The sequence below is a fragment of the Chelonia mydas genome, chromosome 2, assembly GCF_015237465.2.
Source record: "Chelonia mydas isolate rCheMyd1 chromosome 2, rCheMyd1.pri.v2, whole genome shotgun sequence".
NCBI classification, from domain to species: Eukaryota; Metazoa; Chordata; order Testudines; family Cheloniidae; genus Chelonia; species Chelonia mydas.
In genome coordinates this window covers 202,794,844-202,813,199 of record NC_057850.1, presented here as the reverse complement: position 1 = coordinate 202,813,199, position 18,356 = coordinate 202,794,844, and the positions used below count along the sequence as shown (strand labels likewise).

The window sequence follows — 18,356 nt, the reverse complement described above, 5'->3', positions numbered from 1 at the left end:
TTAAATGTTTAATGAAGATCATGAAATCCAACCTTACATTAAAGAACAATTCAAGTCCAAGATGATTCTTTCAGTCTTAAAAAAAAAAGTTGTGATTTTAACATTTCCACTTTAAGACCATAATTGAGAGATTTTTTTAAAGGGATGTCTCATTTTTGCCTATCAACTCTACTTTCCTGTTTTTCCAGTTTATGACTGGGCAGATTAGATGGTTGCAAGTGTGCAAAACTAAATGGACTGAAGGTTAAATAAGTGAACTATTTCTAGATTTCCTTTTTGTTTAATTTTGAAGGTAAATTACACTGACCTTGACACGTAAATTGCATAACAAGCCTTAGAGTTACATACATTTTACAGCTTCCTTTGCGTAGGAGTGATCTGGAATGATAAATAACCAACTTTAAAACTGCCAATGAGCCCTCGTGTGTAAGATTATGTAACAGTTGGAGTCTTGGCAGCAATCCCAAAACAGTAAATTAAATGCAAGGTTAAGAGTTTCTAAATTAAATGCAAGGTTAAGAGTTTCTAAAATCACAAGGACCATCCCATCTCACCACAGGATATCAGACATCATCAGACATGAGCAACACATCTCAAAGAACAACAGTTATGAAAGGTAGATAACCATTTTTTCTTCAAGTGCTTGCTCATGTTGATTCCATTCTAGGTGACTCACAAGCAGTGTCAATGGAAGTAGGCTCAGAGTTCATGGTCTTTCAGCTTGCAGCACTGCTCTGCCAAAGCCAGCGTCATCTTGAGCTTGTTGGGTAAGCGCATAATGAGAGACGAATGTGTGGACAGACGACCAAGTAGCAGCCCTACAGATCTCTTGGATTGCTACCTGTACCAGGAAGGCCGCTGACGATGCTTGTGCCCTAGTCGAATGTGCCATCACGATTGCTGGCAGAGGCACCTTCACCAGCTCATAACAGTAGCGGATGCAGGCTGTAATCCAGGATGAAATCCTCCAAGCAGATAATGGGCGATCTTTCATTTTGTCTGCCACGGCAATGAACAACTCAGATGACTTACAGAATGGCTTTGTTCTATCTAAATAGAAGGCCAATGCCCTCCTGACGTCCAGGGTGTGTAGCCTGTGTTCCTCATCTGATGTATGAGGCTTTGGAAAGAAGATGGGTAAGTATATGTCCTAGCCAGTATGAAACTAGGAAATGACCTTGAGCAGAAACGCTGGGTGTGGTCGCAACTGGACTTTATCCTGGAAGAATAACGTATAGGTCTGAAACATCGGAGACCAGGGTCAGCGACGAGGATAGGGCTGAGAAGGGAACTCTCTCCAACACCGACCCTGGATCCACCCACCAATTCAGGGACTTCCAGATATGCTCTGGCACCCTGACTACCCAGTCTAGGTCGTGACTGTTTGGGACATACACCAAGGCCAGCCACGCTTGCAGAGGCCAAAGATGGAGCCAGGCATGACTGACCATGTGGCCCAAAAACTGCAGGCAGGTGAGAACCATGGTCTGAAAACGCACTTCTGGAAGAAAGGCTCTGGCTCATGTGGGGTCGAGAATTGCCCCATTGAACTCTACTCATTGCACCACCCTTAAGGTGGATTTTTTCTCATTTATTAACAGGCCCAGGTTGCAGAAGGTGGAACACACCAGATCAAGGCTCCTCTGCACTTGTTCCCGAGACCTGCCCTTGATGAGCCAGTCGTCGAGATATGGGAAGACCTGGACCCCTCAATGTCTCACGTAAGCAGTCACTGGTACCATACATTTTGTGAACACCCTCGGGGCCGATGAGAGGCCAAAGGGCAGAATCGAAAATGGCATTCACCCACTATGAAATGAAGGAAAAGCCTGTGACCTTGGAATATGGAGATATAGAAATAAGCATCCCTCAAGTTAAGGGCCATGTACCTGTCTCCCGGATCCAGGGAAGGGATGACGGAAGCCAGGGAGACCATGTGAAACTTCAACTTTCTGAGAGACTTGTTGAGGTGACGCAGATCCAGAATCATAGAATATCAGAGTTGGAAGGGACCCAGGAGATCATCTAGTCCAACCTCCTGCTCAAAGCAGGACCAATCCCCAACTAAATCATCCCAGGCAGGGCTTTGTCAAGCCTGATTTTAAAAACCTCAAAGGAAGGAGATTCCACCACCTCCCTAGGTAACCCATTCCAGTGCTTCACCACCCTCCTTGTGAAAAAGTTTTTCCTAATATCCAACCTAACCCCCCCACCCCCCACTGCAACTTGAGACCATTACTCCTTGTTCTGTCATCTGGTACCATTGAGAATAGTCTAGATCCATCCTCTTTGGAACTCACTTTCAGGTAGTTGAAAGCAGCTATCAAATCCCCCCTCATTCTTCTCTTCTACAGAATGGGTCTGAAGTTCCCTTTTGCTTTCAGGATTAGGAAGTAGCGGGAATAGAACCTCTTTCCTTTCATGTCTCAAGGAACCGCCTCCACGGTCCCCAGACACAGGAGGTTCTCGACCTCTTGAACGAGGAGTTGCTCATGAGAAGGATCCCTGAAGAGGGACTGGGGGGATGGGACGGAGGGGCGGCCGAAAATTGCAGGGTATAGCCCTGAGATACTATGTCCAGCACCCAGCAGTCCAAGGTGACCTGTGACCAGGCCAAATGGTAAGGATGAAGACGGTCGAGGAAAGAACAAGGTGGATCCTGGGAGTTGACTGGGGCATTGCTTTCGAGCACACCTTCAAAATGAGTGCTTCTGGCCCCCAGGATGCTTTGGTGGGCTGGGCTGTGTGGCTGAGTTGGAGGAGGAGGGTGGTAATGACTAAAGCTCGTGTCTCTATCCCTTCTTCTTGAAGACCCTTGACAAGGCTGCCAAGCCCTTGGAGGTGGGGCAGCTGGAACTGCATCCTTTCAGATTGCAGCATATGCATACCCAGTGAGTGAAGAGTGGCCTGAGTGTCCTTTTAACCCATGCAGCCTCACATCCATCTGCACTGCAAAGTCCATTCCCATCAAATGGGAGGTTCTGGATCGAGGTCTGCATCTCTTGTGACAGGCTGGAGGTCTGAAGCCAAGAGTGGCGCCTCATGACTACCGCCAGAGCGACCACCCCAGCCACTGAGTTCGTCGCATCCCATGCCATTTGGAGAGAGCATCTCGCTGCCACGGTACCCTCCTCCACCAGGATGCCAGATTCCTGAGCCAAACCTTGAGGGAGGGACTCCTTGAACTTATGGAGGGAGTTCATAAGTTAAAGTTGTACCTGACTAAGAATGCCTGGTGGTTCGCCCCCTGGAATTGCAGTCTGGCTGTTGAATAAATTTTTATCCTGAAAAGGCCCAGTCTTTTGGCCTTTTTATTTTTGGGAGTTGAACTGCTTGTCCTTCTTGTTGGCCGCAGAGACAACCAGCGAGCCTGGATGTGGGTGGGTATAAAGGTACTTGAACCCCTTGGCCAGAACAAAGTACTTCTTTTCAGCCCTTTTGGAGGTGGAAGGGATGGATGACGGGGTTTGTCAGAGGGCCTTGACAATTTTCAGTGTCATGGGGGGGAAGGAGAGGAGGATTTTGGGGTGGGTGCTGTCTCCTCTACCCTGACCTCCGAGCGTGCTTCATGCACTGAGCCTGGTGCCATCACCTGTAGCTCCGAGGTGCTGGCAGATGAGTGGTGCGAAGGGGGCATCGTCATCACCGGCACCAGCTGTGCTGCCAAGGCAGCAGCATGGACGTTGACGCGTCCTCAGGTGCCCAACTGTGCCATGGAGTATCAGCAAGGGGCTAAATTGCCCTTCCATGCTGGAGGAATCCCTTACCTGTGACCATGTTGGGGCCGTTGCAGCCTGTGTCTGCCTGCTAACTGTACCTGCCAGAGACCGGTGCTTGGAGGAAGATCAGTGCCGGGGCCGGAGGGGACCACTATCGCAAGGGGGAGCACTCCCACAGGGCAGGCAATGGAGATCTGTGTCAAGAGGACAACCAGCAGGAGGGCAAACGGTGCTAGTGGTACAGAGACCAGCGCCTCCCCCTAAGTGATCCGTGTCAAGATGGTGGTGCCTGCGAAGGTGAGCCCAAGAGGGCCTGGGCTGCGACACTGGAGATCTGTGATGTGCAGACGGAGAGCACGGGCTTGGCTCAGGGGATCAGCAGCGCGCCACTGCCCTCTGGGGGGTCTTAGCAGCTGGCTTGCCCTCGCAGGGAGCCTTTGCTGCCTCCTGCGGCTGTGCGGTGCCAGCGGCACAGGTGGAGGCTTCTGCTCTCTCAGCGGCAGGGAAGCTTGGGAAGGCATCAATGTTGCCACAAGTTTGGGTCACCTGCCACTCCCGGGAGTCGGTGGTGGATCCTTTAAGGGGCTACAGGTCCAGATTGGGGAGGCACGTCCGCGTGGCTCCCGAGCGGCCAGGTGGCTCGAACTGGATCGTTTGCCCGATGCCCCATGGCCTTTCTTGTCCGGTGCCGGGGAGCTGTGCTTCTTAGTTTTCTTTCTGGGCACTGGCGATGGGGAGCAGTGCCAGGCGGAGCTCAGTGCCGGGGGTGTGCTGTGCAGTAGGCAGCAGGAGTCAAGTCTTGGCGAGACGGCTCGGAAGCCAGATGGAAGGCAGCCTCGATAAGGAGAGTCCTCAAACGAATATCCCGATCTTTCTGAGTCCTGGGTCAAATTCTTTTTTTTTTCCCCCAGATATGACACTTGTCCTTCACATGTGATGCCCCCAAGCACCTGTGGCAGCTGCTGTGGGGGTCACTTACAGCCATAGGCTGGATACCGGGGCATGCCCCACCTGGGGCGAAGTCCCCGCTGGGACTCTAACTTTTAACTACACTTAATTACTTGACACTAACTACTATAAACAACTATTTACAAGGTCCTAAGGCTCAAAGTCAGAAGAGACAAAACTGCTAGCCCTTGCTATGCAAGGAAAGGTGCTTCGACTAACCACAACGGGTGCTAAGAAGGAACTGAGAGGGTGAAGAGACAGCGGTGCCTGATATATCGACGCATGAGTGCGGCACTCAAGGGGGCACCACAGCCAGCCCTGTGGATACCACCAAGGCAAAAATCTCTGACGACCACACACATGGGCACACGCACACTTAGAATAGAATCAACATGAGCAAGCACTTGAAGAAAAACATGCTTGTTTCAAGTTTTACTTTTCCATTGTTGATAAAACACAAGCCAACTATAATCTGGGGGTGGAGAGGATACACTCCTCTAGGCACAGGTCCAAGGACCAGGTAAAGAGTATAGAAATAGACATATTTAGAATGAAAATAAACTCTGCCAGTTGCTTCCGATAACTTTGACACACAACTTAACATGTTTTTCTTCACAGGCACATGGGCAACTGGAATATTAAACTGCTTATTTCAATTTAAATCAGCAGTAAGGTAACTACATGTTAAATCACTTAAAGGAAACAGAACTCCCTCTCTCATTATCACATCAGATCCCGTGAAAGACCTCATGGTAACGCCACTCACTCATCATTAATCCATTAAGCCTTCCAGTAATTAGAAAAGTAACTTGGAGTCACTGCTGGAGATTCATCTGATCTCATCTTCGGTGAAGATGGGTAGTTCAGAAGCAGTATCAATTTGTTGAAAGAAATCAGCATTTTTAGTCCTATTCCTATTCTCAACCTTTCCAGACTAGTGTACCCCTTTCTGGAGTCTGATTTGTCTTGCATACTCCTGAGTTTCACCTCACTTAAAAACGTCTTGCTTACAAAATCAGATACAAAAATACAAAAAAAGTGTCACAGCACACTATTTCCAAAAAATTGCTTACTTTCTCATTTTACCATATAATTATAAAATAAATCAATTGGAATATAAATATTATACTCACATTTTCAGTGTATAGTATATAGAGCAGTATAAACAAGTCATTGTCTGTATGAAAGTTTAGTTTTTACTGACTTTGCTAGTTTTTTTATGTAGCCTGTTGTAAAACTATGCAAATATCTAGGTGAGCTAACGTACCCCCTGGAAGACCTCTGCGTACCCCTGGTTGAGAACCACTGCTATCAAAGTACTACATAAATTGGACTCAGTTTAGCAGCAATCCTTCCTTTCCAACCCAAGCAGCACACCTCTCATCCTCACTATGTTTCATCTCAGCTACTGCCTTCTCCAATTCTCTGGTCTCTTTGAATACCAACCTGGCCCCACTCCAGTCCATCCAAAATGTAACTGCCAAAATAATCTCTCCCACCAATTAAGTTGTTTCAACAACTCGCCTCCAGCACTCCTTTGAGTGATTTCATTGGCTCTGCACTGTGCTTCAAATCTAAAGCAACATCAATAAGTTTGCATTTAAGACCCTCCATCACGCAGTCCCTACTTACATCTCCGACCTGATCTCCTAAGCATTTCCCTCACCCTCCCTGCCTTGCCAGTGAAACCAACTTCATTCTCTTCTTTAATAAGCATTTCCATGCCCATCTGGTCACGTTGCCCCTATGTCTGCAACACTATTCCTCCTCCTCAAACTACTTTGGCTAAATCCAATTCACTACTAAAACCTCACTTCTGTCATCTCACTTTTGATAAGTGAAGGATGGGCAACAAAATGAACAAAGGTAAATGAACGATCACGATAATTACACGCCTTACCGAGTAACAGTGTTGTATGTCACTCTTGTCCTGCCTCTCCTCCCTCCCTATTCATATCTGTTTACAACCTTCACTCATCTCATGTTAAATTTAGATTGCAAACTTTTCAAAGTAGGGACCAGTTTACTAGTTTAGTGAGGTGCCCTAGAATATATACGGGTGCTTGAACAATAATAATAGAATCTAGGGGAGGAGAAAGGAAGATGTCTGTAATGAGTGATGTTCTAATTTATCAGTGTTTTTCAAATTCTACTCTGCAGTTATATAAAAGGCATCTTACCACCAGGTACCGTATTTGAGAGAAGCATTTCCATTTAATTTCTTCTAACCAGTCATTTTGGTCTACAACATAAATAAGTTAAAAAGTTGTTGGTGGTGGGGGGGTGGGTGTTGTTTTGTTTGTTTTAAGCACAGATGTCAAAATGATGAGGGTTTTCTTGCTCCCCTGGCAAGGTCTGACCGTAGTGCAGACAAGTCAGGGGAACATCAGATTCAAATTGAATTTTTACTACTTCCCCACACCAAATATCCTTGTACTGATTGGAAGACTGTCCTCCACTGGAAAAGCATGAGCACATAGTGTGATGACTAAGCCACCCAACATCATTACCTATGCAAATTACTGGAATTTCTTGGACAATCTTTCATATTACGCATTTAATCATCATTCAGTTTCCTCAGTGCCATGCCACTTAGTCATGCTGCTTTTCAGGAACCTCTAGCCTGGAGATGGTATCACAATTAAATTCCCAGTCTTACAAATACACCATGAGAACTAAATCCACTGAAATCATTCTCCACTGTGTGCAGTCTAAGATTCAATGTTCCCTCCCTTCTTAACTAAAAGGCCAGAATAGCTTTAGCATAGGTTTTGGCCTACAACAATGCCCCCAATCCTCCAGAGTCCTGCACCAAAAATGGGGGGCATCTACTAAGGTAAAAAGAACAAGCCAAAAAATCCCGACATATCTTTATGTATTTCTATGAAAAGAACAAAGAAAAGAGTTCAATAATTTCCTTTCCAGCTCACCTTTCAAAGAGGGAGCCGTTCCCAGCTTTAGTACAAAGATTCTCAAGACCACAAAGATGATGTGTTTTTAGGCAAGTCTACAGCACTTCTAATCACAGAAAGATCATTGCATAGCATGCACATGTACACGCACTGGGAAGTCATCGCTCCACAGGGCTCCCAAGCTCTTCAGCAGGAACTAATTAGCTACTCTTCCGCACCGGACCTCCAGGAGATATAGCTACCAAGTAAGGACCTTCTCCATCCAAGCACCTTTTGGGTAGGCAGCAAGGAACTGGTCTAAACGCTGGAGCCACTGCTGAACTTCAGGACCCACTAATAGCTGCACAGATGGAAAGGTTTCTGGGCCCTGGTAGGCTGCTTGTGTCTCAGACTCATAGACTAAGGTCAGAAGGGACCATCATGATCATCTAGTCCAGAGGTTCCCAAACTTTTCTTATTGCGTACCGCCTTCCAGCTATACCAGCTGCCCACGTAACCCTACCCTTCTCATCACTGATACTTTGTGTCTCCTCCTTAACGCTACCTGTCTTCAGCCATCTGCCCATATTTCACTGTTACGTACAGATATAGTTACAGTGAGATGTATAACAATGAAAATTAAAAAAACCTGACTCAGTTCTGAGCTCACTTAGACTGGACAATTGCTTCAATTTACAGAGAAGAATAGTACAAATTACTATTTGCACTAGTTTAAACCGGCAAGTGACCCATGCCCCATGCTACAGAGGAAGGCGGAAAACCCTCAAGGTCTCTGCCAATCTGACCCAAGGGAAAATTCCTTTCCAGCCCCAAATATGGCAATCAGGGAGACTCTCAGCATGTGAGCAAGACCCATCAGCCAGGCACCTTGGAAAGAATTCTCTGTAGTAACTAAATCTGTTAGTCTCTAAGGTGCCACAAGTACTCCTTTTCTCAGAGCCATCTAGTGTCCCGTCCCCAGCCATTAGAAATAACTGCTGCTAGCAGTCACAGATCGGTTACGTGCCATTGTAGGCAGTCTCATCATACCATCCCCTCTATAAACTTATCAGGTTGACTTGAAGCTAATTAGGTATTTTTTGCCCCTACTGCTCCCCTTGGAAGGCTGTTCCAGAACTTCACTCCTCTGATTGTTAGAAATCTTCATCTAATTTCAAGCCTAAACTTGTTGATGGCCAGTTAATATCCATTTGTTCTTCTGTCCACACTGGTGCTTAACCTAAATAGCTCCTCTCCCTCGCTGGTATTTATCCCTTTGATGTATTTCTAAAGAGCAATTATATCTCCCATCAGCCCTCTTTTGGTTAAGCAAACAAGCCAACCTCTTTGAGTCTCCTCTCATAAGGTAGGTTTTCTATTCCTCGGATCATCCTAGTAGCCCTTCTCTGCACCTACTTCAGTTTGAGTTTATCTTTCTTGAACATGGGAGATCAGAAATTGCACACAGTATTCCAGATGAGGTCTCACCAGTGCCTTATATTATGGTACTAATACTTCCCTGTCTCCACTGGAAATGCCTCGTCTGATGCAACCCAGGACTGCATTAGCCTTTTTCACAGCTGCATCACACTGACAGCTCAGTCATCCTGTGATCAACCAATATACCCAGGTCCTCCTCCTCCTCTGATACGTCCCCAATTTATAACAAAAATTCTTGTTGTTAGTCCCTAAATGCAATTCTTGTTGTCTAGGCCTTCCCATACCCCAAGCCACAGATCACTTTGAGGAGAACAGATGTGCTCATGAGACAGAGAAGCGACAAAGGAGGAAAGAAAGGGTACAATACTCCAGCCAACAACTATGTCTCCTCCAAGATTACACCTGTCACTTTGGTGGGAAAATCTGCAGGGCAAGAATTGGACTCCCCAGCCACTTAAAAACTCACCAATGAACCCCCTTGGCAGAGATCATCCTCACATCGAGGGATAGCTGAAGAAGACTGGTCTACCAATTCCCCACCTCCACAGAAATATGGATGGGAAGAGGGGTAGTTACTATCTCCCCCAAAAATCTAGTAGGGGTAGTAGTGAACTGCCCCCAGGAAGACCTCAAAAGTGAGAAGGCTCTAGGAAGTGTATAACTAGGGACCAGGCAAGAAGGAAACTGGGGGAAACTGGAGAACATATTGTGAGACTAGAGAAGGGGAAAAAAACAAAAGCCACAAGGACTGGTCAGAATCCCTGCAAATATAAGGGGGCAGGACATGGTTCTGATTTGGGATTTTGTCAGATTTGTATATATATGAAATGCAGTTTCATTTCCTCCCTCCTCTTCCAAATGTGCTGCATCAACTATTTGCTGCTGAGGTTACTGAGCTGAGGTTCAACTGTCACACAACTCCCTCAGTCACACGTAGAGCACCAGCAGCCACCCATCTTTGATTAGGAAGCATGAAGTGTTTTTTGCCATTTCTGTTCCTCTTACTAGCTTCAGCATTTCAGTGTTACTCACAACCTTGTTGCGAAACCTCCCAGAGATATTGGTGTGAAGAATTTTTATTTACCAACTTCTCATGGGCTCATATCTCCTCCCAATACTGGTGCAGTCTATTACAACATTCAGGTTATAATTTATATCTCTTTTAAGACCCAATCCTGCAAACACTGAAGTATATGGAATTTTTGCCATACTGCCATGGGAAAGGAATTGGATCTTCTCTGCATTCTACCTCTGTTACGTACCTCCACTATATGGTTTATTTACCCTACATGTGCTGCAGCACAGTTACCTTAGTAGGAGGCATCTATTTCAAAATCACCAGGTCACGTTACTCACTCTCAGCCAGGGTCAGTTTTCAGTTGTGAGGGAAATAGTTCAAAACTATTTTAAGACTGCCTGAAACAGTCTCAGCCAATGTGTTTGGCTCCAACCTAGCATACTATTTTTTAAAAATGTACAGAGCAAATCCACTTAATGGAACAGAATCTGTGTGCAACAGGCACTATATTAAAAAGCTCTTCTCTGCCATTTCCCCTCCCCCCCTCCCCATCACAATCACCTCCACTAAGGCAAAGCAGATTTATATTTTTCAGCATAAGTGACTCACTTGGTCTTCAGAATGCTCTAAACTTCATCAGAAACTGATGAACTGTTTTATTCAATCCCTACCAGACCCAAAACCAAAATTTAAACCACACTTTTTCAATGTGCTTTGAAGAATTACACTGGCCTACAGCTATAGTAAATGCTTTTATTTATTTAGTAATAAAAGTTTGCAGCAAGGGGAAACTAACATTAAGCCAAGTATCCTGGAAGACATTCCAGTAAGAATCAATGCATTAATACAAAATAATGCTTTTGACATTGGTCAAAAAAGTGAGTTTATTCCACCCCACCCCCATACCAATATTTAATATTAAAGCCTTCATTGGAAACAAGAGGCTCATTAAGAAACGCTTATTTCTTTGCTATACAGGCCTAGTGCGCCATACACTGAGTTTTATAACCTCCTTGTAAATACCTCCTACGTCACCACTTACTGTACTAGATAAAGTGATGCAGCCAATGGAGACTAACAAGCTAGAACCCAAGTCAGCTGTTCCCCAGATTTCTAGTTTATATATAACTAATTTATGATTTATCCTCCAATTCTAAGATCATCTGCGAGTATTCTGTAATTTCAGGGTAACAACTGAAGGCATAAAGCTGATTTCAATGCTGAATGCCGCCAAGAAGAAAATTAAAGAAAGAATGCTGTTCATCACTAACTTCAACTGCAGAGAAGCCCCCACCCTGGAGACAAAATCTTAGTGTCCATCCCTACCTGATAGGAGAGTCCAGGAGACGGGGGAAGAATAGGATTCTTAGTAGCACTCATACCTCCCCAAAGCTTGGTAGTATTCCTACTGGAGTTAAGTTGAACTGCATTCCAGCATGGCACTGGGGTCTCTTAGATGAGATGTCCTTTGAGACTTCAGTGCCTATAAAGGCAACACCTCCCACCACACTGACGCACATATTCCATGTCTGAGATCACCACATGGATGAAAACACCTGGCTCACTCTTAACCCATGTAATACAGAAGTAATGCTTTTAGGAGCAGGGAAACACTTAAGGAGTTATTTGGGATATGAACTTTGCCCTCCATTGAGATAAGCTACTCTCCAATCACTAAGGTGGTACAGAGTTTGCGTGTTTTATTGGATGACCCATGGGTTCTGGCCAGACACGGAACACACCAAGATTAGAGAAGCCTTTTTCCACAATCTAGTTGGCCAGGTTATTGCAATCCATCCAGCCAATGAGCACACAATTCACCTCCAGGTCAGACTATTGTAACTTAACCCCTGGCACTGAAGGACACATTGAGACCTACTCAAATACTATACAGCAGTTTTAAGAAAAAGGGCAAATCACATCAGTGTTCTACTCACTCCACTGCCTCAGTTTGACTCCAGACATTGGCCCTAAGCTTTAAAGCCATTAATGGACAAGAGCCTGATTATCTTAAGAAGCATCCTCTATTGCTGCAAACCACCAATAGACTTGTACCCATCAGGAATGCTGCTAATAGAGCCCAGAGTGTAATTCTCAGAAGCCGAGGAGGAATAGTCACACAATCATAGAAATGTAGAGGTAGACCCCCCATGCTGAGACAGGGCTGAATAAACCTAGACCATCCCTGACAGCTGTTTGTCTAACCTGTTCTTAAGCTCCAATGATGGGAATTCCACACCTCCTTTGATAACCTATCCCTGTACTTAACCACCCTTCAAGTTGGACAATTTTTCCTAATATCTAACCCTAAATCTTCCTTGCTGCAGATTACTTCTTGCCCTACCTTCAGTGGACATGGAGAATGACTGATCATTATCCTCTTGAGAGGAGCCCTGAAGTCCCCTCTGAGTCTTCTTTTCTGAATATTAGACATGCATAGGTCAGGTTTTCTAAACCAGTGGTTCTCAACCAAGGATCGGGGGCGCGGGCAGATTTCAGGGGATCCTCCAATCAGGACCAGTGTTAGACTTGCTGGGGCCCATGGCAGAAAGCCTAAGCCCTGGGCCCTGCCACCTGGGGCTGAAGCAGAAGCCTGAGCAACTTAGCTTTGCGGGGTGCCCTGTGGTGTGGAGCCGTGGGCAAGTGCCCTGTTTGCTACCCCCTAACGCCGGCCCTGCCTTTTATATGCACAAAACAGTTGTTGTGGCACATATGGGCCATGGAGTTTTTAGGGGGGCCTCAGAAAGAAAAATGTTGAGAACCCCTGTTTTAAACCTTTTATCATTTTTGTTGCTCTTCTCTGGACTCTCTCTGCATATTTCCTAGAGCGTGGCATCCAGAACAGGATACAATACTCCAGCTGAGGCCTCACCAATGCTGAATAGAGAGGAACAACTGCCTTGTGTCTTACATACAAAGCTCCTCTTAATACCCAGAATGATATTTGCTTTATTTGCAACTGTATCACATAGTTGGCTCAATTCAATATGTGATCCACTATACCCTCCAGATTCTTTTCAGTAGTACCACTGCCTAGATAGTTAATTCCCATTTTATAGTTGTGCATTTGATTTTTCCTTCATAAGTGTAGCAATTTGCATTTGTCTTTACTGAACTTCATCTTGTTGATTTCAGGCCAAGTCTTTGTCTACACTACAGACATTACAGTGGCACAGCTGCATCGCTGCAGCTGTGCCTCTGTAAGGTCTCCCATGTAGCTGCTCTATGCTGACTCTCTCGCTAGCATAATTAAACTGCCCCTAACAAGTGGTGGTAGCTATGTCGGCAGGAGACCATCTCCTGCTGACACAGTGCTGTCCACGCTGGGGCTTTTGTCAGTTAAACTTCTGTCGGTCGGGGGGGATGGGGAGGGAGAAGGGAGGAGGAGAGGAAGAACGGGTGTTTTTTCACACCCCTGATTGACAAAAGTGCTAGTGTAGACAAAACCCAATTCTCCAATTTGTCAAAGTCCTTTTGAATTCCAGTAGCATCCTCCACAGTGTTTGCAACTCTACCCAGCTTGCTGCCATCCACAAATTTTATAAGCATACTCTCTACTCCATCATCTAAGTCATTAATAAAAATATTGACTACAGTAGAACCTCAGTTACAAAAACACTTCGGGAATGCAGGTTGTTCATAACTCTGAAATATTCATAACTCTGAATAAAATGTTCTGGTTCTTCTTTCAAAAGTTTGCAGCTGGACACTGACTCAGTACAGCTTTGAAACTTTATTACACCAAAACCAACCTGCTGCTTTTAACCATATTACTTTAAATAAAACAAGCAGAGAAACAGTTTCATTACCTTGTTAAAAAAATTAACCCCCCCCCCCCCTTTTTTTAAAGCATACTTCCAGTTCTAAATGAGGTGTATGGTTGACTGGTCAGTTTGTGACTCTGAGGTTCTACTGTAGTAACAAACCTAGGACAGACCTCTACAGGACTCCACTAAATAGGTCCTCCCAGTTTGACAGTGAACCATTTATAACTACTCCGAGTACAGTCTTTCAACCAGTAGTGCACACACCTTTTAGTAATTTCATCTAGACCACATTGTCCTAAGTTTGCTTATGAGAATGTCAAAAGCTTTACTGAAAATCAAAATAGATCACAATTACTGTTTCCCCTCTATCTACTAGGCCAGTAACAATGCCACAGGAGGACAATAGGTTGGTTTTGCATGATCTATCTTGACAAATCTATATTGGCTATTATTTACCATTCTTATCCTCTAGATGCCTATAAACTGATTGTTTAAAATTTTGTTCCAGTATCTTTCCAGGTATCGAAGTTAGCCTAACTGGTCTATAATTACCCGGGTCCTCTTTGTTTCCCTTTTTAAAGATAGGTATTGTGTTTGGCCTTCTCTAGTTCTCTGGGACCTCACCTGCCCTCCATGAGTTCTCAAAGACAACTGATAGTAGTTCTGAGATTGCTTCAGCTAGTTTCTTAAGTATTCTGACAATCTTGCAATAGGGCATTCCAAACAGAAACAAGTCTGTTTTCAGAAAATGACAAATCCCACGTTTTCACAAAAGCTAACATTCAGCAATGAAGACAAAGAACCACCTGTCATTCTTTAATTTTGGACAGATGAGGTGACAGGGGAATCATCAAGGTAACAGTGAGTCATGGAGTGGGATGAATAGGGTGACCAGACAGCAAGTGTGAAAAATCGAGAAGGGCTTGGGGGGGTAATAGGAGCCTATAGCAGAAAAAGACCCAAAAATCGGGACTGTCCCTATAAAATCAGGATATCTGGTCACCCTAGGGTTGAACCAGGTCTATTATCAACAAATTCAATAAGTTCATGAAGTTGTATTTAGTGCTTAAATACTGTGTTGACGGCCACAACAGAAATGCCTATTATTCTAGACACAATTTCTTTGTATTTAAAATGTGTGGTAGCGTACAAGCAAGCTGAATATGTCCCTTGTGCTCTTGGCAAGTTGCCCATGAAGTCCTTCGTTTACAGGATCTGAGTATCCACAAATTCTGGTCTGTAATAACTCTGCTGTTTCTAAGGAACTGGCGAGCAAAGAACCAAGTTCTGATCAATCTGAGCAAACATCCCCAAAGATCAATTGTCCCACCAAGTTTTAAAATAGCAAAAATGTTTCCTTAGAAAGTTAGGGCCAGCTCAGAAGTACTGTGGCAGTATCTGCACCAAGTGGGATACGCTCCGGGTTCTGTTCCTGGTTTCTGGCTGCAAGCCAACAGGGACTGAGTGCACAGTAGAGACAATCACTGGTCAACTTAAAAAATGGCATTCACGGGCTCCAGGGAGTAGGTCCCGTCTAGTCCTTAGTTTAGAGCAGGGGTCTCAAACTCAATTACTTGAGGGCCAGTGCCAGTCCTCAAATCCTCCCAGAGGGCCAATAATGTCACTCATGCGGCCCAGAACCCACCCCCCAAAATGCTGCCCCCCCCCAAGACTCTGGGAGGGAGGTCTGGGGTAGGGAACTGGGGTGCAGGCTCTGGGAGGGAGTTTGGGTGCAGAAGGGGTGAGAGGTTGGGCTCTGGGAGGGAGATTGGGTGGGAGAGGGGGTCGGGGTGCAGGCTCTAGGATGGAGTTTGGGTGCTGGGTGCAGGCGGAGGGTGTGGGGTTGCAGGCTCTGGGAGGGAGTTTGGGGAGGGAGGGGGTGTGTGGGAAGGAGAAGGGGGTGCAGGCTCTGGGAGGAGTTTGGAGACTGGGAGTGTGTGTGGGAAAGGGTGCAGGCTCTGGGAGGGGGTGTGTGGAGAGGGGGAGGGGGTTTGTCGGGAGGGGGTGTAGGCTCTGGGAGGGGAGCGGGGGGTATGGCACTTACCTGGGGCTCCAAGGCGGGGCAGGCTGGGGGGGCCTCCGCACGCTGCTGCCCCCAGGCATCGCCCCCACAGCTTCCCACTGGCCGCAGGGGTGCTCGGGGTGGGGGCAGCATGCGGAGGCACGGCTCCACCCAGCCCTGGGGTCGCAGGGAGGGGCCAGCAGACACATGGAGAGAGCAGGCAGACACCACTCAGCTCCACTGCGCTGCCAGGGGCCCAGGCCATTGTAAATCACCAGGCAGGAGAGGAGAGGGTTCCCGGGGTCAGCAGGTGGGGACAAGGGAGAGACCTGGCCCCAAAACTGCTGGAGCCCTGCGGGCCACATTGGGGAGACTCGCGGGCCACAGATGGCCCGCAGGCCGGGAGTTTGAGACCCCTGGGTTAGAGGATGCTGAAGCTGGCAGTTACAGAATGGCTCAGGATTTAGGGGACCTTCAGGAAAATATATTTTATTCCATTTAAACTTTATGAAAGGGAAGAAATTTATTAGAGCCAATTAAACCTAAAAAATTCCATTTCTTGATCCAGAGTAAGAGAACCTCAAACACAACTTTGAGCAAACTGGTTCAAAGTTGCATTGAGGAAGGCGTAATTATTTTTGTTTAAAAATGGTTGGGATCTATGTTTAGCCAGTGATGCCGAGAAGCATTGCAACAGCCTTAAAATTGTTCAAAGCAGCTACCAAGAATAGCTCCAGAGGCTCCAAGACAGTGAAAAAACAAGCTGCTAACTTGCCAGCTCTCTGTTGTTCACGGTGCCAATTTCACTGTTGTCCATTCCACTGGCTGCCAGTCCTTCTCCCCTACTGTCTGAGCTTTTCTGGAAACAGTATTTCCTGTCATTCATTCACCAGGAGCAATGCCAATTCAGCAAGGAAGGAGTCAAAAGCATGGCAGGGATGAGAGTTTTGCATTGCTGTGAGAGCCATCCATTTGGCTCCACGAGGTAGACTGATCAGACAGGGTGGAGCAGGATGCAGCAGGGTGGAGAAAATTTTTCTTACATGTTGTAAGGTGTCAATAGCAGCATGAGCGAACTTAGAAAGAAAAAAAAGATGTTGAGGCAATCTAGACACTGAACTTGCAGCCTCGGAAAATCCACAGTTTTAATCATTTGGAATCAATCACTAAAGGCAATTTTTCAACCTCACACAAATCCACCAAGACTGCTCGTTGGCTCTGGCTCTTTCTGGTGTTAATAAAGTATGGTCTCCACTCCATAGATGCCCAACTGACAGGTGAACAAGGTTAGAGAAATACATATCCTCCCCACAACTGCATCTGAAGCCCTGCTTCCTTTTGGCTGTAGAACGACTCCCCACAACAACACTACCTGCTGTTTACTAAGCTACCCAAAATGATTAGGGTATAATGCAACTCAGAAGAATTACAGTTAATTAAATGAATTGGTCTACCAACCACACACAACCCTGCACATGTTAAAGACGCTGCTTTTAAACACAGAATTGCAGGAACTAATCTCTCTCTCTCTCAAAAGGTCAAACTCCAAGACAGACTTGACATGGAAGTTGCTGGAGGGTTAGAAACAGTTTACTTTCCTTCCCCTCACCCAAGCCCAATACTTCAGGCTATTTTCTAGATCCTTCATGAAGCAATTTTTCATTTTAAAAAGTATCTTTCCTCCAAGAGAAGCAGTGCAGCAAGCATTTCCTCACATGCACAGACGTGAGATAGGAGACCCCTTCCAGCTTGACACCTCAGAGCTCTTTTCCTATGATGAGAAAGTAGAGGGGGGAATCTGTCTTGCTCACCACCTCTTCTGCAGAAAAGTAACATGGCTACAAAAAGCTCTCTCCAAGTCTCCCATTCTGTAGGAGGGGTGCACGAGTGAAAGGAGGCACAACCTAGCAGCCTGACTCACTAATGAGGGCACACGGAGATGAGAAGGCCTTCAAGCCCAGCACTTGCTTTCTTTTGGTACAGGAGATGGCCTTTTTAAAAAAAAAAAAAAAAAAAAACAACAACAACTAGGGGTTTGTATGCATCATTTTGAATTGATCTCATGCAGGATGGATAAAAATCAATGATTTTTTTAAATTAAAACAATCAGATTTTTTATTTAAATCGGATTTTTTTTTTTTTTTTTGGATAAAATGCTTTTTGAGGAAAAAACCTATCCAAATATAGTTTTAATAAAGATTATCTTTGAGTTATAATGTCTCATCATGGAATAGGGATTATACATTCTAATTCTATAGTATGAGACAATATATTAATGTAATGTTTAAGAAAAGTTTTGTAAATGAGTTCCAATAGTTCATGGATTAGGGACCTAATCTTATGGGGCTCCAGGGGCTTCTGTATAGATTGTTTACGTTAATCTTTCTATCTACCCAAAGGGACTCAGTGCTCTCTCTCCAGAGATAACATGCTTGTTAACAGCAAAAATGTTTTAAATAAAATAAAAAAATAGATAGAGTTGAGAAATAACAGACCTAAACCCTATTGTCCCTCTGCAAATTTGTGTGCACAGAGTCAATCCCTTACCTCTCTCTAAAAGTGCAAAGTTTC

General features: G+C 45.3%; 1 protein-coding gene across 2 annotated transcripts in view; it reads right to left on the bottom strand.

Moving 5' to 3' along the window:
* IGF2BP3 (insulin like growth factor 2 mRNA binding protein 3) overlaps nucleotides 1-18,356 on the bottom strand; it is a 163,800-nt gene that overhangs the window by 16,623 nt on the left and 128,821 nt on the right. The gene's annotated exons all lie outside the window — the stretch shown is intronic.